Raw genomic sequence first — 9,699 nt, 5'->3', positions numbered from 1 at the left:
ATCTTGTGCACAGCTGAAAAGGACCATAAAATTTGAGGCCCATATAGGTTAGAGATGGGCTTAAACATTTACTAGCCATAAAAAAATCTTAATCAACTCATTTTTCCTTTCAAACCCTGTTTTCTTATCAATGAAAGAAGATATTAGATTTTGTCTAGCTATGTGTATCCTAAAACTACTATAAATGTTAACTCTGATTGAACGCATAAGGCAAAAATTTCATAAGGAAAGTTATCCTTGGGAAATTCTTAAAGCATCTACAAAACATACCTCATGTAGTTTTATATACATAGACTTGAAACCATCACTCCTTTTACAATGGAAATAGAAGATGACTGAGCACCAACCAAGAAAGAAAGCCAAAGTCTGCCTTTAGCTGAAAATTCTCCAAGAGCATGCACGATGTTTTGCTTTTCAGATAGTATCCACTTTCCAGAAGGCTTCCTCACTACTGCTGATATTTGGAACTGGATCATTTTTGTCATGAGGAATTGCTGTGTGGTGGAAAGATAACCATTGCATGCCGGTGGGAATGTAAGTCATTAAACCATTACGGAAAGCAATCTGGAGTATTCTGAAAAAATTAACACAAGGACTACCATGTGTTCCCCTAATCCCTCTGCTGAAATAAGTATGCAAAAGAGTTATCCATACTGACAGGTTCCTTTCAGTGTTGTCTAAAGCAGACTATACATAGAATGGAACTAGGTAAGGGTTCAAACACTGATGTACAATGAAAAGAAAAAAGAAAAGGTGATCCAGGTACACAATAAAATAGTATTTCCCCTTTGGATGTGAAACTTTTGTTATTTGCTATAAAGATGGATGAACCTAAAGGAATTTTTCTAAATGAAATAAGCCGTCTTCTGAGACCACCATTTCTGCTCACATTTCTGAGCCAAGAGGAACCCTCATGGAGCTCTCTGGACACAGGAACCTAGGAGCAGCCTGGGACAGGATCCTTCCTGTATCTGCCTGCAACCAGACTAGACCCTGTGCCATGGCTGTCTGTACCAAGAACCCTCTGAGAGAGCTGGTCTCTAAGTAGTGCTGACACACAGGCTTACAGAAAGGTCAAGCCACTGTCAGAGACAGCAAGACCAGCTAACACCAGAGATAAGTAGATGGTAGCCAAGAACCTAAGCAACAGAAATCAAGGCCACTTGGCATCATTAGATCCCAGTTCCACCACCACAGAAAGCCCTAGATACCCCAACACACCAGAAAAGCAAGATTTTGATTTAAAAATCATAAACCATGATGATATAAGAGGACCATAAGAAAGACATAAACAACTCCCTAAAAAAAAAAAAAAGAAAAGAAAAAAGAAAAGGACAACAAGGTAAATAGAAGACCTTAAAGAGGAAACACAAAAATCAAAGAGGTGAAGGAATTGAACAAAATTACCCAGGATCTAAAAGTGGAAATAGAAAAAATAAAGAAATCACAAAGGGAGACAACCCTAGAGATAGAAAACCTGGGAAAGATATCAGGAGTCATAGACACAAGCATTACCAACAGAAACAACAGGTAGAAGAGAAAAATCCCAGGGGGCTGAAGAGATAGAAAACACCAACATAACTTTCAAAGAAAATGCAAAACTCAAAAATGTCCTAACCCAAAACATCCAAGAAATCCAGGACACAATGAAAAGATCAAACCTAAGGATGATAGGTATAGAAGAGAATGAAGATTCCCAACTTAAAAGACCAATAAATATCTTCAACAAAATTAGAGAAGAACATTTCCCTAACCTAAAGGAAGACATGCCCATGAACATACAAGAAGCCTACAGAACTCCAAATAGATTGGACTAGAAAAGAAACACCTCCCGTCACATAATAGTCAAACCACCAAATGCACAAAACAAAGAAAAAATATTAAAAGCAGTAAGGGAAAAAGGTCAAGTAATATATAAAGGCAGAACTATCAGAATCACACCGGACTTCTCAAGAGAGACTATGAAAGCTAGAATATCCTGGGAAGATATCATACAGACCCTAAAAGAACACAAATGCCAGCCCAGACTACTATATCCAGCAAAACAATCAATTAACATAGATGGAGAAATCAAGATTTTCCATGACAAAACTAAATTTCCACAATATCTTTCCACAAATCTAGCACTACAAATAATAATAGATGAAAAACTCCAATACAGGAGGAGAATTACATCATAGAAACAGCAAAAAACTAATCTTCTTTCAACTAACCCAAAAGAAGATAGCCACACAAGCATAAGTTCACGTCTAATCACAAAAATAACAGAAAAAAAATCATTGGTCCCTAATACCTCTAAATATCAATGGACTCAATTCCCCAACAAAAAGACATAGACTAACAAACTGGATGTGTAAAAAGGACCCAGCATTTTGCCACATACAGGAAACACACCTCAGAGACAAAAGCAGACACTACCTCAGAGTAAAAGACTGAAAACCAATTATCCAAGCAAATGGTCCCAAGAAAAAGCCAGAGTACCCATTCTAGTATCAAATAATATTTACTTTCAACTAAAAGTTATCAAAAATAAAGATAAGGAAGGACAGTTCATATTCATCAAAGAAAAAATCAACCAAAATGAACTCAATCCTGAATATCTATGTTCCAAATGCAAGGACACCTACATTCATAAAAGAAACCTTACTAAAGCTCAAAGCACACATTGTACATCACACAATAATTGTGGGAGATTTCAACACCACACTTTCATCAATGGACAGATCATGGAAAGAGAAACTAAACAGGACATAGAAAAACTAACAGAAGTTATGAACCAAATGGATTTAACAGATATTTATAGATTTTATCCTAAAGTAAAAGAATATACCTTCTTCTCAGCACCTCACGGTACCTTCTCCAAAACTGACCATATAATCGGTCACAAAACAGGTCTCAACAGATACAAGAAGATTGAAATAATCCCATGAATTCTACGAGATAACCATGGACTAAGACTGGTCTTTAATAATAACAAAAACAACAGAAATCCCGCATATGCATGGAAACTTAATAATGCTTTACTCAATGATGATTTGGTCAAGGAAGAAACAAAAAAAGAAATTAAAAACTTTTTAGAATTTAATGAAAATGAAGGCCCAAGATACCCAAGTTTATGGGACACAATGAAAGCAGTACTAAAAGGAAAACTCATAGGTCTGAATGCCTCCAAAAAGGATAGCATACATTAGCAGCTTGACAGCACACCTAAAAGCTCTAGACCTGAAAGAAGGAAATAAAACTAAGAGGAGTAGATGTCAGGAAATAATCAAACTCAGGGCTGAAATCAACCAAGTAGAAACAAAAAGAACTATAGAAGGAATCAACTAAACTAGATGCTGGCAAGGATGTGGAGAGAGAGGAACACTCCTCCATTGTTGGTGGGATTGCAAAGTGGTGCAACCATTCTGGAAATCAGTCTGGAGGTTCCTCACAAAATTGGACATTGCACTACCTGAGGACCCAGCTATACCTCTCCTGAGAATATACCCAAAAGATGTCCCAACATATAAAAAAGACACATGCTCCACTATGTTCATAGCATCCTTATTTATAATAACCAGAAGCTGGAAAGAACCCAGATGCCCTTCAACAGAGGCATGGATTCAGAAAATGTGGTACATCTACACAATGGAGTACAACTCAGCTATCAAAACCTATGACTTCATGAAATTCATAGGCAAATGGATTGAAGTAGAAAATATGCTGAGTGAGGTTACTCAACCACAGAAAAACACACTTGGTATGCACTCATTGATAAGTGGATATTATCCAAAAAGCTCGAATTACCCAAGATACAATCCACAGACCACAGGAAGCTCAAGAAGAAGGATGACCAAAATTCGGATGCTCCCACTCCTTCTTAAAAGGGGGAAAATATCCATAGGAGGGGATATGGAAGCAAAGTTTAGAGCAGTGACTCAAGGAATGGCCATTCAGAGCCTGACCCACATGTGGCCCATATATATACAGTCACCAAAACTAGATAAGATTGATGAAGCTAGAAAAGGCATGATGAAAGGGACTGGATATAGATCTCTCCTGAGAGACACAGACAGAGCGTGTCCAATACAGAGGTCAATGCTAGCAGCAAACCACTGAACTGAGAATAGGACCCCCTTCGGGGGAATTAGAGGACATATTGAAAGAGTTGAAGGAGCTTGCAACCCCATAAAAACAACAATGCCAACCAACCAGAGCTTCCAGGGACTAAACCACTACCAAAAGACTATACATGGACTGACCCAGGACTCCAACTGCATATGTAGCAGAGAATAGCCTTGTTGGGGCATCAGGGGAAGGGGGAGCTCTTGGTCCTGCCAAGGTTGAACCCCCAGTGCAGGGGAATATGGGCGTGCAATAAGGGGGATATATTGGGGGAATACCCATATGGGGGAGAGGGAGAGGAGGGTATGGGGACTTATGGACAGGAAATCAGGAAGGGGAATAACCTTTGAAAAGTAAGTAAAGAAATATATCTATTAAAAAATTAAAAAAAAAAACAATGACTTCATGAAATTCATAGGCAAATGGATGGAACTAGAAAGTATCATCCAGAGTGAGGTAATCTAAACACACACAAAAAAAAAAGAAGAAAAGAATGCATATCAGTGAATGATATGCATTCACTGATAAGTTGATATTTGCCCAAAAGCTTAGATTACCTAAGATACAATCCACAGACCACATGAAGCTCAAGAAGCATGACCAAAGTGCAGATGCTTCAGTCCTTCTTAGATGGTGGAACAAAAGTATTCACAGGAGGAAATACGGAGACAAAGTTTGGAGCAGAGACTGACAGAAAGGCCATCCAGAGACTACCCTACCTGGGGATCCAGCCCATATACAGACACCAAACGCAGACAATTTTGCTGATACCAAGAACTGCATGCTGACCTGAGCCTGATAAAGCTGTCTCCTGAGAGGCTTTGCCAGAGCATGACAAATACAGAGGCAAATGTTCACAGCCAACCATTGAACTGATAACAGGGTCCGCAATGGAGGAGTTAGAGAAAGGATTGAAGGAGCTGAAGGGGTTTGCAACCCCATAAGAACAATGCCAACCAACCAGAGCTCCCAGGGACTAAACCACCATCCAAAGAGTACACATGGCTCCAGCTGCTTATGTAGCAGAGGATGGCCTTGTTGGGCATCAATGGGAGGAGAAGTCGTTGGTCCTGCCAAGGCTGGACCCCCCAGTGTAGGGGAATGTCAGGGCGAGGAGGTGGGGAGGGGTGTGGGATGGGTCTGGGAACCACCGCATAGAAGCAGGGGAGGGAGGCGATGTGTTAGGGGGTTTATAGATGGGAAATCAGGATTGGGAATAACATTTGAAATATAAATTTTAAAAAATCCAATAAAGAAATGTCAAAAAAAAAGAAAGAAGCCATTTAGAAAAGATGAACAAAATGTGAGTTAATTTGTTTTTGAGAAAATAAAAGAAGCTGGAGAGTATGGAGGCATTTTTAAAATTGAGGTTCCCTCCTCTCAGATGACTTTAGCTCGTGTCAAGTTGACATAAAACCATTCTGCACACATGTACGCGTAGACAAGGACTTTCTCAGTGACTCCAAGATTCAGGAACCATGGCCAACAACTGAGAATGGGACCACATGAAACTAAGGAGACTCTCTCCATCAAAGCAAACTGTCAACTGAACGAATGGGAGAAAATCTTTGTCATCTATACATATGACAGAAGATTATCACCTAGAGCACATAAGGAACTCAAAATATCTAAACATCAAAAAACCAAACAACATTAATACAAATGGGTTATTAGTCTAAAAGATAAAGAAATACAGATGGCTAATAATAGGTTTTTTAAAAGTGTTCAAGAGCATTAGCTTTCAGGAAAATGAAAATTAAAACTACTTTGAGTTTCTTTGTCCCACCAGACAAAAAACAACTGACAGCCAATGCTGGCCAGAGGAAGGCAGCAACTGCTGGACACTGGTATGGCCGTTATGAAAATCAGTGTGGAGGGTCTCAAAGAACTAAAGATAGAACTATCATATGACCCAGTCACACCACTCTGGAACATACACCTATAGGACACTGTATCCTAGTACAGAGAACATTCACATTCATTGCTGACACATTAACAACAGCTAGAAAGTGAGATCACCCTACGTCTACGTCTGCGTCTGCGTCTGCGTCTGCGTCTGCGTCTGCGTCTGCGTCTGCGTCTGCGTCTGCGTCTGCGTCTGCGTCTGCGTCTGCGTCTGCGTCTGCGTCTGCGTCTGCGTCTGCGTCTGCGTCTGCGTCTGCGTCTGCGTCTGCGTCTACGTGTCTACGTGTCTACGTCTACGTCTACGTGTCTACGTCTACGTCTACGTCTACGTGTCTACGTCTACGTCTACGTCTACGTGTCTACGTCTACGTCTACGTGTCTACGTCTACGTCTACGTCTACGTGTCTACGTCTACGTCTACGTCTACGTGTCTACGTCTACGTCTACGTCTACGTGTCTACGTCTACGTGTCTATGCTTATGAGTTACGTCTACGTCTCTACGTCTATGTCTACGTCTAGTCTACATCAAGCCGAGGGGATAAGGAAATACGCTATTTTTACACAACAGAATTTTACTCAGCTGTAAAGAAAAGTGAAACTATGAAAATTGCAAATAAACGGACAGAACAAGAAAACACACTGAGTGAGGTAACTCAGGCACAGAAGGACATGCGGGCACTTGTGGGTCCTAGCTTCTATCTCATAGATGTGTGTGCTTAACTTGGAGTGCCTGCATAGGCTAGGAAGGGGCCTTGGGAAGGACAGAATCAATAGAGGTGAATAGGTTCAACTAGGTATGAGAGTAAGAAGAAAAGAGGGAGGGAGGGTTAATAAAAACCAAGGCTGTACACACAAGCCAAACAGAAAGGAAGTATTTGTAAGCCAATTAAAAATAATTGTTTTATTATTAACTTGAGTATTTCTTATTTACATTTCGAGTGTTATTCCCTTTCCCGGTTTCCGGGCAAACATCCCCCTAATCCCTCCCCCTCCCCTTCTTTTTAGGTGTTCCCCTCCCCATCCTCCCCTCATTGCCGCCCTCCCCGCAAAAATCTAGTTCATTGGGGGTTCAGTCTTAGCAGGACCCAGGGCCTCCCCTTCTACTGGTGCTCTTACTAGGATATTCATTGCTACCTATGAGGTCAGAGTCCAGGGTCAGTCCATGTAAAAATAATTTTTAAAGACAGATACCTTGCATATATGTATAACTCTGTTCATAGAAGCCATGGGTTATTAAACAAAAATCCTAGTTCCAGGATTTGAGGTAGCACCTCTTGATTTGCTAGTGAGGGAAGGTTCCAGGACCCCCAAAACAATACCGGCTCTTACAATTCATATTGGTTGTCTAGTGGAAAGAGGTGGCGATGTCTTACTAACAAGGACACCACACTTTAGATCTATAGTCCCAGAAGGTGCTATTCAAGCAGCTGGCAGAGAAAAGATATCAGTAGTCTTATTTAGCTGTGGTCGCTGAGAACTAGAATCCTGGTAGGCTAGACAAGTTGTGCCCACTTGTGCAGTAGTGGTGTAGCTGTTAGAGAGGAAATAAGTCACCTTTTGGTCAGATTTGAGTCATGCTTCACAAAAGGGAATTTATATCTAAAGCCCATGGATGAAATCACAGGCCTTAAGGGGAAACCTGCAATTTCTGTTCTGCTAAGTGGACAGAAATTTAACTTCCTTCTAAATATTTATGTTTATGTCCATAGAATAGGGCTTCTCTCAGCACTGGTCAGGGAAGCTTCTGTATGCAGTGGATAATGTTCAATGCACAGGCACATAACTGCTCAATGTGCTGAAAAAAATAAATTTAGAGTTCCCAGTTCTAATAGAACATCTATATTGCTCTCTCCAAGGCCAAGAAAACACCATAGAAAAGTGATCAGAAAGAGAATGGAGGAGCTGCAAGGTGACAAGGAATATGTTAGGGTCCTGCATTTTGGACATGACCTGCCTGTTCACCCATGATCTCACAGCGGTGACTTCCTGCACGGGACTGGTTTTAATGCTGGGATTTAAAGCAAGAAGAGAGGAGAGAAAATTGGGGTAGGTATTTTGATCAAAAAATGTGTGTGTGTGTGTGTGTATGTGTGTGTGTATGTGTGTGTGATATGCATATACAAGGTTGAGAAAGAATAAATTTAAAGGTAGTGCTCACATCACTGAACACTACATGCTTCTGATTTAAAGTATTTTTTTTTCTGAATTCTACAACATCCTCCTAACCAAACTTTAATGTGTCGTCCTGTGACACTTCACAGTTTGCCATGAGTGCAGTTTACAAAGGATCTGGTGTTACTCAGTTGCCAAACCAAGAAGAGTCAAGATCTGGGTCTTGGGTTTGCTCCACTGTACACTGTGTGCTGAGTATCCAGCACCAAGGACAGAGGATGGTTTTCCCCTCGTTTGCTAACATCTCCGCTGCCCGCTGCCCGACGCAGGCCTTGCCCAGCTCCTTGTAATTGCACATTGGTGTAGCTGGTCTCTCTCAAGGGGAGTGAGGAACTCCCAACACCGAGGCAGTCTCTAGGATGGGCTCTAGATTTGCTCTGGTTCGTTAAGTTCCATTTTATTTTCCCAGCTAAGGTAAAACTAGCTGTTCTGATGGCTGCTCTTCAGTTTTCCACAGATTTCCCCCCCCCCGGAGACTCTGGAAGACTATCCCTGTGCATAACCCACAGTATCCATCCTTCTTCCTCCACCCCACCCCCACCCCCAGCCCCTCACCCCGCTGCCACCGCCTCTGCCTCTACTTTTTGATACTCTACTTAAGCCGTGTCTCCTGGCTCAAGAAGACAAGAAACAAGATAGCCCTGTAACAAAATAAAACCATCCTTCCAGAGTTTCTGTGGTGTCTTTTGTCCTTGTGGTTGCCCCCTGGGGTCAGCCAGTGAGGTTTCAAACACAGAGCTCTACTCACTTAAGACTTGACTTAACCTTAGAAAAGCATTTCAGGACAAGCTGGTATGAAGCAGAGTTGAAATTTATGGGACGGCATTTATAAGATAGATGTTTTTTTTAAGCACAGGAGTTATTAGACAGGCAGTCAGAGAAGGAACGAGGCATTCCGTGGAACCTGGGGTGAGCATCTCAAGGGACAGTCTCACTTCATGGTTTTTACAACGGTAGTGTGAACGGTGTTTGACCCTTCCAGTGTGTGCTGTGGTCAGAGAGGACACTGTTTCATTTCCAGTACTTGAAGTTCGTTTTATGGCCAATAGCTTTTTTCTTTTAATGTTCTACATCTTCGAATTTTTTTTTCCTATGAGTATTCAGTTTAACACTTTACATGTCAGGCATGCCAGGCTCGATAATTATTTTACTCAAAATTCTCACACATTTATAATGATTTTCCTCCTTGTTCAATTACACAGAGGCGTGGGCTGAAGGCCCCAGCTAACGGTTCCGGTTTATATTTTAGCTCTAGCTTTGTCTGTGTTTTGCTATGTTGGTTTTGTTATGGAATCATTACCCAGAGAGTTAACATCTCTCCGCCCCCCTGGTGTCTCAATACTTCATTATCCTTTCCCGCTTTTCCCCGTCCTTTGTGTTGTAGATGTACTTCCCCAACAGTTTTTGGCTTGACTTTTCATACACTTGGCCACTTGAGTTTAGCAGGACTGGTTCTTTAGATCAAATCTACTACCCTTTGTGGCTTCTACTTATCCGTTTGGTCTGTGGTTAAT

General features: G+C 41.2%; 1 non-coding gene across 1 annotated transcript; it reads left to right on the top strand.

The window, feature by feature from the left end:
• The first annotated feature begins 6,470 nt into the window (after positions 1–6,470).
• Positions 6,471–8,856, top strand: LOC134481792 (uncharacterized). Its single transcript, XR_015637157.1, has 3 exons — positions 6,471–6,661; positions 7,870–8,059; positions 8,275–8,856. It is a non-coding gene; the product is annotated as an uncharacterized LOC134481792 (transcript).
• The last annotated feature ends 843 nt before the right edge of the window (positions 8,857–9,699 follow it).

This window comes from Rattus norvegicus, chromosome 14 (assembly GCF_021556685.1).
Source record: "Rattus norvegicus strain SHRSP/BbbUtx chromosome 14, alternate assembly SHRSP_T2T, whole genome shotgun sequence".
NCBI lineage: Eukaryota > Metazoa > Chordata > Mammalia > Rodentia > Muridae > Rattus > Rattus norvegicus.
This window is presented reverse-complemented; position numbering and strand designations above follow the sequence as displayed.